Source organism: Canis lupus, chromosome 38, assembly GCF_003254725.2.
Source record: "Canis lupus dingo isolate Sandy chromosome 38, ASM325472v2, whole genome shotgun sequence".
NCBI classification, from domain to species: domain Eukaryota; kingdom Metazoa; phylum Chordata; class Mammalia; order Carnivora; family Canidae; genus Canis; species Canis lupus.
The window spans coordinates 13,541,655-13,564,461 of record NC_064280.1 but is presented as its reverse complement, the minus strand read 5'-3'; the positions used below and the strand labels follow the sequence as shown (position 1 = coordinate 13,564,461).

Below are 22,807 nucleotides of genomic sequence, written 5' to 3'. Positions count from 1 at the left end.
ATCATTAAATGTACCATCCAAATTGAGTTAGATGATGATGGAGCCCCTTAGTGAATTACCTCTGTCCTTTGTTCTGGCAGTTTCCAGAAATGGCTCCTATGCCAAGTATGAATCATCTTTTTCTGGCACTGGAAAAGCTATTTTCAGCAGAGCCACATTGCAGGGTCATTATTCTTAAGGCTGCATTATAGGGCATCAGAGGAAATGACATAATCCAACTCAATTCACAAAGAGTGGCAAGTGGAGGAAGCTTAAGGCTACATCATGCCACCTATATATTCTCCCCCAAAAGTCACAAAACTTCTTATAATACAGTCCCTGGGGGAGAAAGATTTATCTCTCTCAGGATAAATGAGGGGGAAATGGCCTGAGATACACCCTGCTGGTATAAAACTTCCTTCATCTATTTACTGCAATAATGAATGTATATAATAATATACATCAAATAACATAACATGCTTTTATTTATATCATAAAAACACATAGTCAATGTTTGAATGCCATTTTTCACACTTTCCACAGCGCATGAGATCTTTAATAACCATCATCATCATAAAATGCAGAGGGGATAAAAGGACTGTGAAAAAGCATCAGGGAGAAATGTTGACCTATGTAGTTTTGACGATAGAGCTTCACTCATTGGAAGGCCTGACTTAGATTTACTTTTCTCATTATTCACAGAATGCAGGGGGTTAGTGTGCCACCTTTTCACTGCTCAAGGACTGAAGAGAATTTGATTTTCCTCCCAAGTGAACTGTGCATTGGAACCCACAAAACAGTCTTCCTAAGAGGCTTTTAGCATGGCTATTCCTCAAAGAGGGCTTCTCACCACTCAGCATGGATGAAGATTGGACTAAGTGGTCATGTATGTGGTCATTGGTGCTGGTGCCCAATGTGTCAAAGCCAAAATTTAACCCTGGACATTACTCTTTTTTTTTTTTTTTGCTGTTTCTATAAGTGGGGATGTCACTGAATTGTTCTGCCCTGAAAAGATCTAAACATTATGGTTTGTAATTAAATAGCAGCAAAGCAAAATAAATGCAGCCACTGAGATCTAAGGTACCTCGAACTCCATAAGATAAGCACGGTAATTATTCTGCGTATAAACAGTACTTGGGAGGCAGGCAGGTCAAAGACAGCCAAGCCAAAGCAGGACTGCTGAATTTCGAGTTTCAGAGTTCGTTTCCAGCTTCTGAAGCACCCTTGGTTTTGCTGACCTTCATTATTTCTAGTTTTTGGAACCATACCGATGCTCAAGAGGCTGGGAAGAATTACCTGTGGCTTGTACAGTCATGAAAGTTTTAATTATATTTACATTCTCATATGTCATTTCTTCCCATTCTCAGTGAATTATTTTTAGTAACATCTTATACAATTTGTTTACTATGTATGTATGTTTTCATTTTTTTATTATCTTGGAACACTTTTCAGATTGTCAGAACAGTTATCAAGATAGTGCAGAAAATTCCTGGATCACCCAGCTTTGTCTAATGTAATATTTGACATAATTGCACTGCACCTGCTAAAACTAAGACATTAACACTGACACAATGCCACTAAGCTACAGACCATTCGGAATTCCCCAGTTTTTCCATGAAGGTCCTTTTTCTACGCCAAGATCCAATTCAGGATCCCACACTGCATCATGTCTCCGTTGTTTTCCTCTAATCTGTGATTGTTTCTTCGCCCTTTTCCATCCCTTTGACATCTTAGAAGGCTGCTGGTCGGAAGCTTTACGGAACACCTCTCCATTTTATTTTATAATGGGCTCATAAGTTTTGGGGGAAAATAATAGAGATGTAAAGTACACATCGTATCAGAGAGCGCACGAAATCAATATAATTTATTCCAAGTGATGTTAATCTTGATTATCTGGTTATAGTGGTACCTGCCAGCTTTCTCCACTATAAAGTTACTAGTTTCTCTTTGCATATTCTATCCTTTGGAAGTGAGTCATTAAGTCTGGCTGACACAGGGGAAGGGCATTAAGCTTCATCTCCTAGAGGAGGAAATATCTATTTCCTATATTATTCCAGATTCTTCTATAACAAAGATTTGTTTGTTCTTCTCCATTTACATATTTATGTCATATCTATGTATTATTCTTTGGATTATAGTCCATTACTGTCATTATTACTTGGTCCCTCCAATCATCCTAGTTTGGGCACCTTGGGATTCTTTCAGAGGTTGATCCCTATATTCTTTTGCCATGATCTCCCCTTGGTTTTTTTCCAGCACTCCCTTTGCTTTTGTCACTACAACACTACAGTTCTACAGGATGCTCTTGTATTTCTTTGGCTCAAGCATAGAACCATCTATTTTTTCCAAGGATACCTCGTTCCTGTTGTTCGAGAATGTTTAAAAACCAAGCCCTGGGCACTGGGAGTGCTCAGGGCTACCAACGTATCATTGCTTCTAGGCCATCTCAGGAGAAGGGCTAAAATGGTCCATGTATAAACACCTAGCTCAATTTCTGTATTTATCTATGTATATATATATATGTTAACATAAATCATACCTGTATCTCCATCTCTAAGCCACCACACAGGTGTTATTCTAAGCTTTCCCCCACTTGTGCCTGCTTATTTGTAACTTGTTTCTTTAACATTGAGAAAGCTGGCTTCCATCATTTCCAATTTATTTAAACAGCTTGAGTATACATGTAGATTAATTCCAGATTGATAAAAGCATGCCCCTATGAGAAAAAAAAAATTATCACCCAGAGTCACTTTGTTTATTCACAGTTTTCCTTCTTTATGTTTACAGTGTGCAGTCAAAACACCATTTTTCCAAAGTTAATTATATTGACTCCTTTTCCCCAATCCTTTTATTGTGCCATATTATTATAATGAAATCAAGTACAATCTTCATTCTGTTGTGGGATCTCCAACATTTTAGTTGATTTTTTTTAAGAGTACACAGGTTACTCTTTTTTACATACAGTTCTGCAGGTTTTAATAAATTCATAGTTATGTAACCACCTACACAGCACAAGAGGGCACAAAAGAGTTCTATCACCATAAGATTCCCCTGTGTGACTGCTTTATATTTAATCTCTCTTCTTCCTCCATTTCCCAGAAACCACTGATTTGCTCCCATCCCTACAATTTTCCCTTTTCTCTAATGTCACATAAATAGAACCAATTGCCCACTCTATACCATTTTGGTTCTACCTTCTTTCACTCAGCAAAATACATTTAAGAGTCTTCCACATTGTCGCATGAATTAGGTAACTCATCTTTTTTATTGTTGAGTAGTACTCCGTTATACGGATGTGCTATCCATTCACTCGTTACAAGACATCTTGGTTATTTTCCAATTTTGGTGATTAGGAATCAAATTACAGGAAGCATTCACATACAGGTTTTGGTGTAAACACGTTTTCCACTCACTTGGGTAGATATACTTACTTGGAGATAAATTCAATTCACTTGGGAATGGGATCGTTGGGTCATATGTTAAGTATATGTTTATATAAGAAGTTGCCAAACTGACTTCCAGAGCAGCAGTACCATTTTGCATTCCCAGAAGCAAGGAATGAGAGTTTCTGTTGATCTTCATTCTTGTCAGCATTTGGTATTGTCACTTTTTATGATCCTAATGTTTCTAAGAGGTATGTGGTAGTATTCTACTGTGGTTTTAGTTTGCATTTATCTAATGACAAATGATGTTGAGCATCATTTCATTTTCCAGCTTTATTATTTTCACTTGCCATCACTGTATCTTCTTTGGGGCAGTGTCTGGGTTTTGCCAATGTTTAAGTTATATTGTTTTCTTATAAAATTAATTTCAATAAATATTTCCCTATTGGGACACCAGGGTGGCTCAGTTGGTTAAGCGTCTGCCTTTGGTTTGGGTCACGGTCTCGGGGTCTTGGGATGGAGCCCTGTGTCCGGCTCCCTGCTCATTGGGGAGTCTGCTTCTCCTGATGCCCCTCCCCCTGTTGGTGCTCTCTCTCCCTCTCCCTCTCTCTCTCTCTCTCTGAAGTAAATGAATATATAAATAAACTCTTTAAAAAAACATTTCTTCATCAATATGACTTTTTATATAAATAATTTTTTTTTTTTTTGCAAATCTTTTTTACCAGTGGGGAAGATATTCCAGTCAATTCTCATTGTTTATGGTAGTTATGTTCCAAAAAGTCATCACAGATGCTGAATGAGCAAATACTGAACCACTGCTCCCAGGGGCAATGTGTACATATACATACATACCTCACATAGCTTATAATCTTAAATACTAAAAACAACTCATTCTGCTAGATTTTATTTTATTTTACACAAGAAAAAAGGAAGTTCCCAAACCTTAAGTATTTGATGGAAGGGTTGCACTGACAAGTACCAGAGCTGCACTTCCAACTCTCTGGGCCAACTGGCCACAGAGTGGGGCCTCCTTGCACCGCACCACCCTCTCCAGTCAGACCTGCCTCTCTCAACTCTGCATGGGAGCTGAGCCAAGGGGGAGCTTCACCTTGCTCTACCTTGGCTGGGAAGGGCAACCCGCATGTTTCACCACTCCAAGCATGTCCACAAATGAGACTGAGAGAGCTGGAAGCACTGATTTGGGGGTTACAGATAGATTTTAGCAGTAGGTGAATTCACAAATACAGAATCCATGAATAATGAAGATGGACTCTACTTGGGAAGTTTCTGGAAACCAACTCAGGCAAAAGATGCTATAAAGTAGTTTTGATGTAGAGCCTTATCTTGAATAAGGTGTGTACATAAGGGCAAAAGCGTTAAAAAAATATCTCTGCCAATCCCATTCTTGTCCATCTACTCTGCCTCCTGGGATTCCACATACTTTGCATTAAAAAATTTTTTTTCTAAATAATGAAAACTTTAGTTCACTCTATTCCATGCAATTGAGGATCTAATATGTTAAAGCACTGTATATCTCACAAGCATGTGGTTCAACGCCTCAAAGTTCACATATTTGAAGGGTAAAGACACTCAGGGTGTCACCCACTACCTGCCTCTGTAGTCACGGTCTCATGTTAAAGAACTGCTCCAGCTGTCAGACGTTACCCCCCTGGCTTCTGGAGCCAGGATGCCCCGCGTCTTTTCTTTTTCCTACAGCAGAAGTACATCTATTAGTGGTGGAGTGACTGGGGATGACTGGAATGCACAGAAGCTGATTGATGGAGCATGGTGCATCCCTTAATTAAGCAGAAGCTACTAATAAAAATGAACTTACTGGATGATTTGTGGGGTCCTGGCCACACAGCCATATGTGCCTCACAGCAGTAGGAAACAGGAGTGGCACCCAGCTAGTACCAGCTTATAATGGAGGTTATATTTTGTTGTAAAATAAATAAAGGGGGAAAATCTTTGTGCCCCCTCTTGGCTTTGCAGAATGAAAATGGAGAGGACCTGACATAACAAGGTGTTTGCATTATTTCTTAACCTCTTGCTTAGCTTCTCTGGTATTTGTGCCTTACTTCTGCCTTCCCCGACCAGAAAGCATGGGACTGGACCAGAAAGCCTGGGGCTGGCCACAAAAGGAGTTCTGCTTAGCTTCCCCAAGGCCCTTGAGTGGGGCCGCACGGAGGGAGTGAGCTGCGCACAGAGAGTGAGGGCCTGGGTGGCCAGGAAAAGGGTGAGCCGATGAGTATGCACTTACTTTGTTGCCTTTTGAAGAGTTTCAACTAATATATTCCATGGAAAGAACATTCTGTTTGTCCCAAGACAATTGTTATTCCAGAGAAACTCTACAATGTGGTCAGATTACATCAGCCTTCTCTTCTTCAAGGAGCTCCTTCAACCTCGCTTCCTCTATGACACCATCGTAATTAAGTGCCTGCCTGACAGGGACACTCGTTCCTTTGGCTAACACCCTGGCTGACACTAACACACAGTGCTAATGGCTGGTGTGCTGCCCTCCATCCCTAGCTGTTCGTACTTTTTCTGTTGTATTTGTGGAGCAGAGAAGCTCAGTGCCATTCTGGAATTGTCACCTCCATTGGAAGGACTTAGATGGTAGGCTCTGCGTAGCCAAATTCTCAGGCAGACCTTCCTTGACTGCCCTACATCACAGTCTAGCCCTTCCCCTGTACCTCTTACTATTGAGCACCCCCTCCCACACTGTTCATTTTACCTATTCCTTGTGGTCTCTCTCCCACTAAAATGTGAGTTCTGTGAAATCAGGAATTTGGGTTTACTTTCATCTGTACCATATCCCCAGCTTGAAGAACAATGCCCAGCATAGTAGACTCAATAAATACCTCTTGAATGTTAAAAAAAAAAAAAAAATCTTTCCTAAAGTAGTTTTTCGAGGGCAGAGGATATGGGTAGTTTCACACTATACAAGCTCTCATAATAAATGGTCCTTTAGTAAATGTCTCCAATGATAAACAGGAGGATTTGACTTTCATTTGTGGTGGTTGCCAAATATTTAGAGCAATAGACTTGCTGGTACTGATCATGTCAGGAAGAACAGATTTTTTTTGGTGTTTTTTCCATCCAGATCCTTTCTTCACAGTGAAATCTTGTGCAAAGTCCTCTTCTGACTCTCAGGTAAAAAGGTACAAGAGAATCAAAGCCCATCAATTTTTTATCCCAATCTAAAGTTCAGGCTACCATCTGACTGCTCAAAGCTCAAAATGGTTGGTTTCTGGAAGAAGTCATGAGCCCAAGTTAATGTCAACATTGGAATAAAGCTCGCTTTCCCTCCTTCCTTCTCTCTTTTCCTTCCTTCCTTTCCTCCCTCCCCTCCCTCCCCTCCCCTCCCTCCCTCCCTCCCTCCCTTCCTTCCTTCCTTCCTTCCTTCCTTCCTTCCTTCCTTCCTTCCTTCCTTCCTTCCTTCTTCTCCTTCTCTCTCTCCTTCACCTTTCTGTTCTTTTTTCCCCCTGTATATCGGTGGTTAACAAATAATATATATTCATAAGCCCTGATGCGATGGTAGATCTGATCTGACATGACCTCCAAAGAGCAGCAGGACATGTGTGGGTTGAAGAATGATGGCTAGCCATAAATGTGATATCTATCTCCATTGGGGCTAGAAGTCCTGTTTATAGGCCATTTTCTTTTCAAAAGTCACATTTCTTTTAGTGCACCTCTAGTGAAGTTTCCGATATTTCTGATTTTTGTTGGACTATACTTTTATTATTAATTTTTTTGCAAAGGGATTATACAACAAATGTTTCTTCGGTGTTTATTATATAGAGGGCACTATGTTAGTGGCCAGAAGCCGAGTCACATATGATCCCACCCTCTCGACCAAAAATCAAGTCTTGAATTTTATTTGAGGCCGGGCAAATATTAAAGGGGGATACTTACATTAGTAAAATACTTAGCTTTGAGGGACTTGTAGTTTTGGTAGGAGGCTTAGAGTCACATTTAGAGTGAGAAAACAACAAGAACAATACAAATTGCTGTAGTTGGGAGGGCTACTATTTGAAGTTCAGGATTTGGAGAAGCACTCTGCATGCAGGGCACTTCAGGAGATTTCAAAAAAATATAAAATATGGTCTATGGGTATTTACTACTTTATACTCTAAAAAATAAGATGACCTAAATAGCCAAATGATTTTTTGCATAATTTGCTCTGTAATGCGATGAACAGAAGACATGAATAGACATTTTTCCAAAGAAGACATACAGATGGCCAACAGACACATGAAATGATGTTCAACATCAGTCCTGATCAGGGAAATACAAATCAAAACTACAATGAGATATCACCTTGCACCAGTCAGAATGACTAAAATCAGCACGACAGGAAACAATGGGGAACAAAGGGGAACCTTATTACAATTCTCAAGCTACTTTTAACCCGTTTTCTCACACTTAACTTGAACTTCTTAAAAGAAGAGAGAGAAGAAAGGAAAGGGAAAATAATGAGTACTACTTCTAAACATGGAAGGTCAATATATCTAGATTAAATGAGGTACTGAGGCCAAGTAAAGAGAGCTAGAAAATAAACAAGGATGGAGGAAAGATACCAGGACCAAAATGTTAAAACAAAATTTCTATTAGCTGTGTGCATGCACTTCTAGTTACTCAGGCCAACTCAGGCTCTAGGTTCATAGGTAGTGTTCACTGCTTTTCATTTTAACCTTTTTATTTTTTCTTCATTATTATTGAAGTGTGATTGACGTACAGGATCATATTAGTTTCAGGTGTACAGCAGCATAGTGACTTGACATTTGTATACGTTACATATTGATCACCCCAATAAGTCCTGTTACTGTCATCATAAAAAGCTGATACGGTATTATTTATGGCATTTTTCATGCTGTACATCACATCCCCATGATTTACTTATTTTATAACTAGAAGTTTGTACCTCTTGATCCCCTTCACCCATTTTACCCACTGCCCTTCTTTACCCCCCAAACCTCTGACAATCACCACTCTGTTCTCTCTGTATCTATGAGTCTGGGTTTTATTTTGCTTTGTTCATTTGTTTCCTTTGTTTTTTAGATTCTGCTTTTAAGTGAAATGATACAGCATTTGTCTTTCTCTGTCTGACTTATTACATTAGCATAATACCCTGAGGACCATCCATGTTGTTGCAAGTAGCAAGATTTTATTCTTTTTTATGGCTGAGTAGTATCTAGACTGCAAAGAACATAGGGGTGCATATATCTTTTTCAAATTAGTGTTTTTGCTTTCTTCAGGCACCCAGAAGTAGAAAGGCAGGTAGTTCTATTTTTAATTTTTTGAGGAACCTCCATATGATTTTCCATAGTAGTTGCACCAATTTACATTCCTACCGATAGTGTGTGCTTCCTTTTCTCCACATCCTCACCAATACCTGTCATTTCCAGTAGTTTTGATGATAGCCATTTTGACAGGTGGGAGGTCATATTTCGTTGTGGTTTTGACATGCATTTCCCTGATGATTAATGAGGTCAAGTATCTTTTCATGTGTCTGTTGGCCATCTGGACATCTTTAGAAAAATGTCTGTAAACATTCTCTTCCTGTTTTTTATCCAGATTCTTTTGTTTTGGGGTTTATTTTGTTTTGTTTTTGGTTACTGAGTTATACGAGTCCTTTATATATTTTGGCTATCACCCTTATCGGATACAGGATTTGCCAACATCATCTTCCATTCAGGGGGGTGTCTTATCATTTTGTTGAGTTTCCTTTGCTGTGCAGAAGCTTTTTGGTTTGAGGTGGCCCCATTTGTCTATTTTTACTTGTGATGTCTTTGCCTTTGGAGTCAAATCCAAAAAATATTGCCTAAGACTGATGTCAAGGAGTTACTGCCTTGTTTTCTTCTAGGAATTTTATGGTTTCAGGTTTTACATTCAAGTCTTTAATCCATTTTGAGTTAATTTTTGTATATGGTAAAAGACGGTGCTCCAGTTTCATTATTTCGCATGGAGCTGCCCAGTTTTCTTAACACCTTTTATCGAAGAGACTGTCCCGTCTCCATTGTATATTCTTGCTTCCTTTGTTGATTTTATTTATTTATTCATGAGTGACAGAGAGAGAGAGAGAGAGAGAGAGAGAGAGAGAGAGAGAGGCAGAGACATAGGCAGAGGGAGAAGCAGGCTCCATGCAGGGAGGAGCCTCCATCCTGGAGGAATAGATGGAGGATGGAGGATGCATCCTGGGTCTCCAGGATCACGCCCCGGGCTGCAGGTGGTGCTAAACTGCTGCACCACCGGGGCTGCCCTGTTGTAGGTTATTTGAACTTATATGCATGGGCTCATTTCTGGGCTTTCTATTCTGTTCCATTGATATATATATCTGCTTTTAACCCCATACCATACTGTTTTAATTACTATAATTTGTAGTATAGTTTGAAATCATATCCTGGCATCTCTGGTTTTGTTCTCAAGATTGCCTAGGCTATTTAGGGTTTTTGTAGTTCCTTAGAATTGTTTGTTCTAGTTCTGTGGAAAATGCAACTGGGATTTTGATAGGGAATGCACTGAATCTGTAAATTAATTTGGGTAGTATCCCCATTTTAACAATGTATATATATATATATTTTAAAGATTTTTATTTACTCATGAGAGACACAGGGAGAGAGAGAGGCAGAGACACAGGCAGAGGGAGAAGCAGGCTCCAATCAGGGAGCCTGACATGGGACTTGATCCTGGGACTCCAGGACCACGCCCTGGACTGAAGGCGGCGCTAAACCGCTGAGCCACCGGGCTGCCCCCATTTTAACAATATTAATTCTTCCAATCCATGAGCACCAGATATCTTTCCATTTATTTGTGTCTTCTTCGATTTCTTTTGTCAGTGTCTCATAGTTTTCAGTATACAGGTCTTGGTTAAACCCTCTTGGTTAAACCCTTGGTTACACCCTCTTGGTTGGTATTTTATTCTTTTTGATGCAATTGTAAATGGTCTTTTTTTCTTGATTTCTCTTTCTGATAGTTTGTTATTAGTGTATAGAAATGCTACATGTTTCTGCATATTTATTTTGCATCTTACAACTTCATTGAATTCATTTATTAGTTCTAACAGTGTTTTTGGTTTAAGGTTTCCCATATATAGATCAAGTCATCTTCAAATAATGACAGTTTTACTTCGTCCTAATTTGGATGCTTTTTATTTAATTTTTGTCCTTGTCTAACTTCTATGGCTAGGATTTCCAATACTCTTTTGAATAAAAATGGTGAGAGTGGACATCCTTGTCTTGTTCCTAATCTTAGAAGAAAAATTTCAGCTTTTCACCATTGAGTATGGTATATAATACATGGCCTTTATTATGTTGAGGTATGTTCCCCAATATCTACTTTGGTGGAATTTTTAAAAAATCATAAATACCTGTTATATCTTGTCAAATGCTTTTTCTGCATTTATCCAGATGATTGCATGATTTTTATCTTTCATTTTGTTAATGTGGCATATCATATTGATTGATTTGCAGATGGTGAACCATCCTTGCATCCTAGAATAAATCTTACTTTATCATGGTATAAGACCCTTTTAATGTATTGTTGAATTTGGTTTTGTTGAGGATTTTTTAATCTATATTTATCAGGGATATTGGTCTGTAATTTTCTTTCTTCTTTCTTTCTTTCTTTCTTTCTTTCTTTCTTTCTTTCTTTCTTTCTTTCTCTCTCTCTCTCTCTCTCTCTCTCTCTCTTTCTTTCTTTCTTTCTTTCTTTCTTTCTTTCTTTCTTTTTTCTTTCTTTCTCCTTTTCCTTCCTTCCTTCCTTCCTTCCTTCCTTCCTTCCTTCCTTCCTTCCTTCCTTCCTTCCTTCCTTTCTTCTTCTCTCTTCTCCCCTCCCCCATTCTGTGTGTGTGTGTGTGTGTGTGTGTGTATGTGTTACCTATGTCTGGTTTTAGTATCTGGGTAATCCTAGTCTTGTAGAGTAAGTTTGTTAGTGTACCCTCCTATTCAATTTTTTTGGAAGAGTTTGAGAAGGACAGGTATTAAATCTTTTAATATTTGATAGAATTCAGTGGAGCCATCTAGTTCTGAACTTTTGCTTATTAGGAGATTTTTTATTACTGATTCAACCTCCTTACTAGTTCCTTCTATTCTGATTTTTGTTCATCTTTTTCAAAGAACTAGCTCTTAGTTTTAACCCTTTTCCTTATTTTTCAACTGATTGTATTGTTAGTTTCTGGAAGGCAGGGACCCTAATAGACTAACTTATTTCTAGTATGATGAATAAGTGTGACTCTTCTCACAACTGGAGACCTTCTCTTAAATACAAAGTTGATATTAAAATATGTCACTGGAATATGAAAATAGGGAACTTCTCAAGGTGAAACAGACTCTAATCTTCATTAGAAACTGGAAAAGTGGGGCCCTGGCCACTGCAGTGGACCAGGGAAGTCTATTACTGCAGGGACCACTTGAGCTCTGATTCTAGAAACTCTCCAAGTGTCTTTCTGTCCTTGATGTGGTTTCTCAAGTATATATGCCATCTATTCATCTGCACGGCAGGGAGATTTCTCTGTATAGGTTAGGAACTTGACTTTTTGCAACAATTCTATCATGTATGAGTCTGGGAAACATTAATTCTCTTTTCCAAAGCTAATTAACTCCTGGATAAGCAAAGCACCAAGTGTCCCAACTTCCTAGAGGGCAAGTCATGGTGCATTGTGAAAAGATCATGGTCCTTGGAGTCAGATCTACCTAGATTTGAGTTCTGGTTCTATTTCTAATTAGGTATAGCATCTTGAACAAACTGTTTACTTTTATCTGCAAAAGTGATTATTATGAAAATTGAAAGTAAAAGGTACAAAAAGCATACGTCTAAAAGCCTATGCTATTGTAGATAATAAAGGGCAGTTTCCTTATCTCAACAAATCCAGGAAACAAGCAAGTCTTTTCTGTAAAGGGCTGGATAGTAAATATTTAGGCTTTGTGGAAAATACAGTCTCTGTCATAAGTACTGGTCTCTGCAACTGTCCTGCAAAAGCAGCTTTAGACAATACATAACTGAAAAAGCTTGACTCATAAAACCTAATTTACAAAAATAGGCAGCTTGCCAGGTTGGCAAGCAGCACTTCTCAAACTTGAATGGGCATGAGTCACCTAGGGATCTTGTGAAAATGCAGATTCTATCCTGTAGGTGTACACCGGGGCCTGATTTTGCATCTCTAACTGGCTTCCAGGTACAATACAGAGAACACATAAGGTAAAGGTAACTTAGGAAATTTTTATGATCATCAGACCATTATATTTATTTCATTTATCTACTTAGGTAGGGTGCTAAGTCCTTTTGGACTGCTGTAACAAAAATACCATATACTGGGTGGTTTAAATAACAAAAACGTTACTTTCTTATGGTTCTGGAGGCTGGGAAGTCCATGAACAAGGCAGTGGGAAATTAAGTGCCTGATGAGGGCCTTGGTCCTGGTTCATAGAAAACTATCTCTGGCTGTGTCCTCATGTGGCTGAAGGAATGAAGGAGCACTCTGGGATTCCTTCTAGAAGGGTATTAATCCTCCAAAGGCATTACATCCAAATACCATCCCACGGGGAATATGTTTCAAATATGAATTTGGGGGGACACAAACATTGTCTGTAGCAGTTGTCAACTTCTCAAAATCTTCAACTAGCTCATATTAATATACCTTTACCATTTCTAACTCCATGCATCCTTGATGATCTGTACTGATTTGAGTCTTGAACTTCAGTTTTAGTAAGTTGTTTTGTTTTTTATTTTTTAAGTTTTAGTGAGTTTTAATGCTAATTTTACTTAAACTATGAGCAATTCTTCCCTGGTTAGAGTCTGTGTCATTCTCTCATTTTTATAATAAATGAGCTCTTAACTGATTGGGATTGGTCTAGAATTACACAAACTGGCCATTACATCTCACTTTCCTTGGTGATGTTTAATGATATACTCTCCCAGTCTACTATGGAGTAATGACTTCCTATGATGGCCTCCTATACCATTTGTAAAGATGCCATTCTATAAAACCAGTGAAAGAAATACCAATTGGCTGGAAGCAGATGGCAGGTAGTAGATGCTAATTGGCCTTGCCTAATGCTGAGTCAAATTTAGCTGCTCAACTAGGGACTGACTGTCTTGCTCTTTGAGTAGAAAATCTTTCTCTAAGGGCATGGCAGTGATGGCTTTCAAACTCATTTTGGCTTCCTGTGAGCAGAAGCTTACTCCTGCAGAGAGCTGGAATACCAGCTCAAAACATGACTATGTCCTAGCATTCATCCCAAATAACCTTAGTACAACACTCCAAAATCCACCCTCAATCTGAAACTTAACTGAAGTGTGCAATTAAAATGTTCTGTCTACTAAAACATTCTAGTTTGCTTTTGCAGCCTAATCTGCTGAGTTTATTTTGGTTGTGGCTTATCTTCTGATTTTAGGAGTATTACAACAAAAACCCAGCATGTTTGTGAGTTCATATCTAAACTCGAACTATCCAGAAAAATAAAGGAGTACACTTTCTGTTTTTTTCTAGGCTTGGAGACTCCCTAAACCTTAGTAACATTTTAGTTTCTCATGTTCACAGTTAGCAAATTGTCCTTAAATTGAACCTAAATTCTTCTTGCTGCAAAATAAACCCATCTTCCTTAAAAAAAAAAAAAAAAAAATTAAACAGCTGCTAAACACTACTTATCCAACAGCAATTAGCCTGAACTAATCTTCAAAGTCTCTTGAGAGGCACTCATTTTCCAGAGATTTGGGTGGAGATTCTAAGCAGGGTGGAAGGGCCATAAGGGAGTGTGGCAAGAACACCACCTCTTGTCTTTACCAGCTGAATGTAAAGATAAAGAGAACTATTGTCTAATTGTAAGAAATATATAAAAATTGTCCTTGCTTTGTACACTGATGCTTTTTAAACTGTTGAATTAGAATGGTCCTTAAATCTTACTCTACTTCTGTGCTGCTTAACTAGAAATTTAAATCAGTGTAGCATTTGAGAGCTAGGAATCATCTTTGTAGCCTATAGATGAAAACAACTAGGCACAGACAGAGGTCAAATGATCAACAATGAAGGATTACCTCAGCATTGTCCACACTCTGCGCATCTCAGAAATGTGGGGGCCTTGCCAGACTCCTGAGGGGTAACATGTAAGTCCTTGGACTATCCTTCCCAATAAGCCTGGGCCATAGCAGAACCTTTGTTAACAGTGTGATTCATGGTGGGGCATTTGGCCCATGTGCTCTCAGGTTACCCCTGAAGGGGCTGGACACTAACTTCAGCCACAAAGGTGGTCAGCCACGTCTGTGAGATTAACCCCCCAGGAAAGACCTTGAACTCCAAGACTCAGTGAGCTTCCTTGGTTGGTAATACTCCATGAGTGTTGTCACACATTGTTGCTGGGAAAAAGAAGCGCTGACTGCACTAGGAGAAGACATCGAGAAGCTTATACCCGCTTTCTTGGACCCTGACCTATGTTCCTTTCCTGTGGCTAACTTGAATCTGCTTCCTTTTGCTGTAGTAATGATAATCATGAGTTTAACAGCTTTGCTGAGTTCTGTGAATCCTTCTAGCAAGTCACTGAACCCAAGGGTGGTCTCGGGGATCCCTGAACACAAGTGATTTTTCCAAGTTCATAGTTATTTGTGGCAGAACTAGAACCAACCAACCGTTCTCACTCGTTGTTACAACTCCACCCAACCAATTAGTTACTCATTAATGCATTTGTCCCTGTGGGCAACCATGAAATACTTAAAGGGAGTCTATCATGACCAGGAGCTATGAAAACAATGGCAACCCTGATGAGCTTTCTTCCATAAGGAGTTACCAAGTCTACTGTGATCTTCATATTCTCACATGATTTTGATCCTGAAATACCAGTTTTAGTTAGTTCTTCAAGAATTTGTTGTGTCTCTTCCTTGGTTTGCCATTGGGAATCTCTTTAAAAAAATCTATCATACTTTTCTTGTATTATTTTTTTAAAGATTTTATTTAATTATTTGAGAGAGAAAGAGAAAGAGCAGAGAGAGAGAGAGAGAGAGACAGAGAGCACATGAGCTGGGAGAGGAGGAGGAGGGGCAGAGGGAGAGGGCAAAGCAGACTCCCCACTGAGCAGGAAACCCACCGCAAGACAATCCCAGGACCATGGGATCACGACCTGAGCAGAAGGCAGATGCTTAACCCACTGAGCCACCCAAGTGCCCCAGTTTCTTCTGTATTATAACAGTTGTACTGGCTGATTTTAAGTGCTGTACAGATGGGAAAATCTGTCATGCATGTTTGCAATCACCTATTTCCCCACAAGGACTCATGGAAAACTATGCTCCATATACATTTGTATAATAAATTAATGTATGAATAAGTAGCTGATGAATGGATGAATGTTTGGTAGCAAAGAAAAGTGCCATCAAGTTCAAATGGTCTCCAAAGTCTCTGTGGACTGAACACAGGGGATAAACTCAATGAATAAAACAAAGGTCTCCAGGGATTTAACAATGAAGATAGCAAACACCTAAACATGCAAAACATTTTCATTAATGAAATATATTTTCACACATTGTACTTCCCCAAATACAATTAACGGAACAGGTTTAAAAAAACCCCTATAATCTGTACCTTCCAAAATGAAAGTACCTGAAAAGTCCTCAGCTCCACTGAAGCTCTCTGTAAACCTATCTCAATCCACATCCACCTCTGTAGGCAAGAAAAGTTAAAGAGAGCAGAGACTGATTTCTGAGACTCATGATCACTCCAGAAAATCAGTCAGGACAAGAACAATATCATACTGTCTGGCCTACTTTGTCTAGCACCAGAAGCGTTGGTTATATTTAGCCAGGAGAAGAAAGCTCAGAATGGTAAAGATAAAGGCTCATTCAGGGACAATTTCAACAAGGAGAAGGGGGAGGAGCACGTCTGTGTTAAGAGACAGGAATGTGAAGAGCTGGGTGGATTTAGCGGCATGTTACAAATAAAAAAAGTTTTATCTATTGGCCATAAAAATGTAAACATTCTCAAATGATTGGGGTTGATGGTAGAGATAGAAATTGCCAAGCAGTCGGCCTAGTACAAATATCAAGGAGAATTCCTTAACAGATAAAAGACACCAGGCCAAGTATAGGGGTTGCATTAAAGGATGATATTAATTCATTGCCTCTCAGCTCCAACTCCATCTTCATTGCCTGTGAATATGAATTTTCCCCGTCAACTGGCATGTTAGAAATTGTCAGTAGAGGGCACTAGAGAGACATCAGGATGACTGGCCATCCCTCCTGGTTCTAGAGTGCTCAACTGGCAGGCGTCTGCAGACTGTGCTGCCTTTCCAGCATGGCTTGGCTTCTCCAGCACCAGACTCCTGTGACCCTCTAGCACCAGGCTTCCACAGCACATGTGACTTCTTCAGTGCCAGGCTCCTACAGTGTGGACTGCTTCTCCAGCATCTGGTTCCTGCAGGATGGGCAGCTTCTCCAGTACCCATGTCCTGCAATGTGTGCAGCTTTTTGAGTGCCCAGCTCTTGCAATACAGCTTCTCCAGTGCATGACTCTTGCAGTGTCTGGAAGCCAGTAGTAGCACTCTCAGCCAGCCACTTCCACCAGGAAGCCCCCCCTGGGCAGTTGTGTAGTACAGTGGCTCCAGAGAGACACCTCTTCTGAAGAGTTTTTCCTAGCACCAGCAAGGGTAGATTTATAGCAAGTTCTACTAGTGCAACACCAGAGTGATCTCTCTCCCACTCACTGAAGCAGAGCCAAGCCCTCTACCAGTCTCAGCACACAGAAGCTCTTCCTCAGATGTTCTATATCAGCATAAAGGCTGGTGGCTTCTCCTTTCTGCTGCTTCAATTTTTAAAATATATATTTTATTTATTTGAGAGAGAGAGAGAGAGAGAGAAGGAGGAGGAGCAGAGGAAGAGGAACAAGCAGACTCCACACTGAGCTGAGCCCGATTTGGGGCTCAAAACGGAGCTTAATCCCATGATCCTAAGATCATGACCTGAGCCCAAATCAAGAGTCACTCAACTGACTCAGCCACGTAGGCACCCCTGCTACTCCTTGCTACTCCTATATTTTTTAGGGTTCTCTATACTTATCAGCCAATCCCTTGGCACTCCAACCTTATGCTAGAATTACTAATTTTTTATATTAAACTTTTCTTGTTCAAATTACTGTGTGGTTTTGTATCGCGATTGGACCCTGCCTGGTATGTTCTGGTTTCTGTGAGTCATTACAAAGTAATTTATATCTGTGGGATTAGCGTTTGCATAATTGCTTTTTTTCCCCTATAAAACAAAGCAGCCATGTAATCTGTAATTTATTTTCCCTTTCTAAACCTGCTATTAAAAATGCTGCTCTCAATAATAGGTCCGATTTATTGACATATTACTATAGAGCTCTATTCAGAAAGCTCCTTCAGATCCATCGCTTTCACAAAACACAACACCGAAGCCAGAATGACTTCACTGTTCAAGCCTCTTTGGAGAGCATTATATCAGACAGCATATAGAGCTCTGGGAAAGTGATCTCATTTCCTCCTCCCTTCTCCTTTTAATCACTCATCTCACTAAAAAAAGTCTAAAGGAACGTTCCATTGTCCTTTTCCATCTTCTGCTTCTGTGGGGATGCTGTCCTGGGCTTTTCTCAGCAAATATAGAGTAAAATATAGATGTCCAAATTTAACTTCTGTAAGGCTAAACATGACAGAGAGATTAAGACATCTGAAAAATCTTCAAATTTCCTTGACATCAGTAATAAAGATATGAAGAAGCAGGAATGGCAGATGTAATATGGTCACATCCCTGAAAGCATCCTATCCATGGGTTTACAAGACCTCATACCTTCAAGACTTACAAAACAGGCTTCAATGCATTTATAACCCCAGAAGGGAGAAATCAATGGTTTCTTCTAGACCCTGGGTTAATCTGGAATCCTAAATGGGTTTATACTTTGTTAATTTACGAACTGCTATGTGAATAGATATCTCATTCAGTCAGATATTAGTTTAACTATCCAAAGCCCTTTTTAGTGATCTGTGAGGAAAAATAATGTCAGTTTTTGGACATATTTCATTAATTTACTACTCTAAATATTCTTTTCACATGGTTATGTAATAATGGTTAATGGTTATGTAATAATTGTGCTATTTAAGAAATCAGAGTATTACATATTTAAATGTTTAAAATTCCAGAAATAAGTTAAAATATAGGTATATTGCCATGTAAGACATGAGAATGAATTTTTGAAGTCAATTTCTTTACTGTTGGAGAGACCAATAGAATAGCTTGCTTCCTCTCTCTCAATAATCTGGATCAATGCCAGTTTAGGCTGGTAGTATTCCTGGTACATAACCGTGATTTGACTGCATCTGTAATAATCAATACAGACTTAGTCAGCATACCTTGAGGGAAACACATGATATTAGTCCCTATTGCTGTGTAACAAATTATCACAAATGTAGGGGCTTAAAACAACACCTACTTATTAACTTGAGGTTCTGTAGGTAGAAGTCTGGAGTAGAATGCCTGGGTTCGCTCAGGGAATCACAAAGTTGAAATCAGGTGTTAGCTGGGCTTTTTCTTCTGGAGTCTCTGGAGGAAGAATCTGTTTCCGAGCTCATTCGTATTGTTGGCAGGGCTTTGTTCTTTGACGTTATAGGAAAGGGGCCTTACGTTCCTTGCTGGCTCTAATCTTGGGCCTCTCTCAGATCCCAGAAGCCACCCACATTCCTCGCCGCATGATTCCCTCCATCTTCAAGCCAGAGACAGTGCATCTAATTCTTCTCATGTTTCAAATCTGAGGTGGGCACTTGACGGGATGAGCACTGGGTGTTATTCTATATGTTGGCAAATTGAACACCAATAAAAAATAAATTTATTTTTAAAAAATCTGATTTAGTTCTTTTTTGGGCAGAGAAAGCTCTGTTTTAAAAGGTTCATATGATTTGGTCAGGCCAACCAGGAGAATCTCCCTACCATACCATGTAACATTAACACTCATAAACCATTCATTCATAAAACCACCCAATTCACACTCCTGGGAATCGTGCAAGGTGTGGATACCAGGGGAGCAGTAAATGTGGGGGGCTACCTCGAAATTATGCCCGCCACACATCTCAGACAGAAAAGAATTAGACAAAGTTAATGATTTAGAGTTGCCCCTGTATGAAATGAAGTTAAAAAAAAGTCAGTGGAGAGATACAAGTGAATTAAAAATAAGTAAAGGCCTAGATGTAGTAGATCAGGATTGTTAACAAAGTGCTAGAATAAAACCAGACGGTACACCCTGGAACAGAAAAGAAGAAAAAAAGTATACAATACATTTATATAAAGAAAAGAAAAATGGAAAATTCATTAAAGCAAAAGGTGATAGACATTGGAAACAAAAGGATCAATTTAAGTAAATAAAACATTTGAGTTCCTACTAGATGTCAGAAGTGAAAGCCAACAGAAGATGGAGTAACAACGATAGTTAATATGTTAAGACATTAGTTAAGATAGATTAAGATAACAATATTAGCACTTAATTATTAATATTAGCACTTAATATTATCTAGCACTTAATATTAGTGCTAGAGCATCTGGACACTATTCTAAGTGAATAGTGTCCACCATTCATATTTCTTCACTCAATATTCAAAACATACTTGGAGACTATTATCATTCTTATTTTGTGTTTGTGGACAGTGAAGCAGAGAGAGGTTAACTTGTCCAACATCACCTTATAAATGGCAGAGTCAAGAGTGAACCCAGGGAAATTAGGCTCCAGTGCCTAGTATATCTTTATGTTTAAGGAAGGGAAGGAGGAAAGCAGGACGGGAGAATTGCAAAGACAAAGCTGGAGGAACAGAGGTCTAAGGGCAAAAGCAAAGCCTACCTTTTTCCTATTATTCATAGCAAAAAAGTTAGTGACATGATGACCAAGTGCCCTCTCCTCCTGGTAGTTCCTGCATGGACACCCCAAGCTTTTGCCTCTTGCCCCCATGTTCTAACTGACCTTTCTGCAGATACTTAATACCTGCAATCTCATAGTAGAGCAGAGTTCCTGGAGTAGGAATCACCCACCTCCTCCATATTCATTCACTCACTCATTTATTTATTCAACAAATACTTATGAGTGCCTCCTAGGTGTCAGATATTGTCTGGGGTACCGAGATTCAATTAGTGACAATACAGACAGATCCCAGGTTTTAGGAAGCACACTCTTGGGGGTGGGTGCAGGGTGGGGGACAGATATTCAAGTGAACAAATGCACACCAGGTAGTAATAGGGGCTATGAAGAAAATAAAACAAGGCTGAAGTACTAGTGATCAGAGACGTAGAGATGTTATGTTGATTGGGGAAGGGAGGTCTCTCTGATAAAACAGTATTTAAAGTGTGACATGAATAATGAAGACGGAGCCAGCCTTAGCTTTGTTTATTTATGTCCTGTTCTGCATTGGTTTTGCAGCTTTATGTGTAGGGACAATGTATTTCCTTTCCGATTCTTGTAGGGAGCACCCCGCTAAATTTGTAACACTAAGCACATCATTAATTTTTGATTTTAATGAATTTTGGACAGTAGAATGGTAGAAGTTAGGAATTTGAGTAATAGCCCAACTTTCTCTCCCCATATAAAAATTGGCCTGAGACTAATATGTTATTATTTTTGTTGGACTTATCTGTAGTCAGTTCTAGGTGTCTGAGGATGAATGCAAGTCATCGGCAAGCAAGGCCTATCCATGAACCACTGTAAAATATATTCTCGGTTCAGTTTTATTATTCAAAGAGTATGAGATACCAGTATGTTGCTTATTTTCAGAATGAACTCACTGCTTCGGTTCTTCCACATTGTTGCCTTTAATTAGATTTTCCAATCAATCATCTCTGGGTATTGTTCCATGTCCAGAAGTCCATATTAATAAAACGTCTGCTTACTTAAAAGAATTTGGTGAAAAGTTTAATTCCAGGATGTTAATCCATCTGGCCTTGCCAACTGCCGAACTGCAGAAGGGTAAGTTGGTGGTAGAGGGAACACCATCTGTTTCTGAGAATTTAGTTGATCTCTGTATGAGGAGCAGGAAGTCAACTGCAAGACTGAAGAGCTGAGATGGAGAAGAGAAAAGTGAAGAGTTTGTTGGGCCTTTGTTTCATTCGATGAGCACAATTTTCACAAGATGGATCAACATTAAAACCAATGAGCACAAGATTTATGTTATTCAGCTATTTACTTGGAAGAAATCATGTCCATGTATTTGTCCTTTGTCCTTCCCCTTTGGTAGGAACCAGTTGTGAAAAGGAACTGTATTCTTTCTGCCTAAACATATATTTCTTCAAATGAAGTAACCTGTTTATTTATTAGTGTTGAATCAAGCAGGCAACTTGAGTCAAATGTCTAGGCTGATTAGCCTAGTTGACCATGGAATTTTATCAATGATCCCTAAATCCTAAACTTTACTTTTATATAGTCAAGTTAGTTTTATGCAGGAACAGACCTTATTCTATAACCAGAACTCCATCTTTATCCTTGGCTAAGTAGCTGAAAGAGGCCATCAAGAGATAGAGATGATGCAGTCCATCACATTTATTCAACAAAAGTACTTCTAAGTTCATGTCCTAGTGATGGTGACCTGGTTGAATTGTGACCATGAAGAGCAGCATGTTACAAAAACAAATGAGAATGGTTTGTTTTTTGTATAAAATTGGGAGCAATTGAAGGAATCAGTGATAAGGAAAAATCAGTTCAAATTTTCCATTTGACATGATCTTTCTAGGCAGCATTAGCAGCTCAGGACCACTGCCTCTCTTTTTTTTGAAATTTTATTTTTTAAAGATTTATTTATTCATGAGAAAGAGAGAGAGAGAGAGAGAGAGAGAGAGAGAGAGAGAGAGAGAGGTAGAAGCAGGCTCCATGTAGGGAGTCTGATGTGAGACTTGATCCTGGGACTCCAGGATCATGCCCTGGGCCGAAGGCAGGCGCCAAACAGCTGAGCCACCCAGGGATCCCCACCACTGCCTCTCTTAACTCTCTTTTCCACAAGCTTCTGTGACAGTCACAAAGATTTCTACTCTTACTCCAATTCTTTTTTTTTTTCTTTTCATTATTTTCTCCTATGCTGAACTCCCAGGATTTGTTCACTTTTGACCACTTCAGTGACCTAATCCCCTGTCATTGACTCAGAAATAACCTATATCCTGATTGATGCCTCAATTTATATTTTTGGTCCTGATTTCTCACCAGAACCACAACATCACATTTCATTTTCACTTAAATATCATACAATCACTTCAAAGTAAATATATCTCAGACTGAATCATCTTCCCTCCTAAACCAGGCCCTTTTCTAAGATTTACATGGTGTCAACATTCTCTAAGTCAACAGGATGCTTCATCATCGGGGGACTTACCCATTTCATCACCAAGGCCTACTTTTTTCCATCCAACCATCTCCCTAGTCTATTTTATTTTATTTTATTTTATTTTATTTTAGATTTTATTTATTTACGAGAGAGAGAGAGAGAGCGCGC

At 39.2% G+C, this 22,807-nt stretch overlaps 1 protein-coding gene across 3 annotated transcripts in view; it reads right to left on the bottom strand.

Moving 5' to 3' along the window:
- Positions 1–2,621: 2,621 nt before the first annotated feature.
- Positions 2,622–22,807, bottom strand: part of SPATA17 (spermatogenesis associated 17) — a 212,874-nt gene continuing 192,688 nt past the window's right edge. For 2 of the 3 annotated variants that reach the window (XM_025420990.2, XM_049106949.1), the window contains one exon: positions 21,039–21,385. The gene's annotated coding sequence lies outside the window, so the exon portion shown is untranslated. Of the gene's footprint in view, positions 2,696–21,038; positions 21,386–22,807 lie in introns of those variants that run through there. The other variant, XM_025420991.3, reaches the window with a different exon arrangement.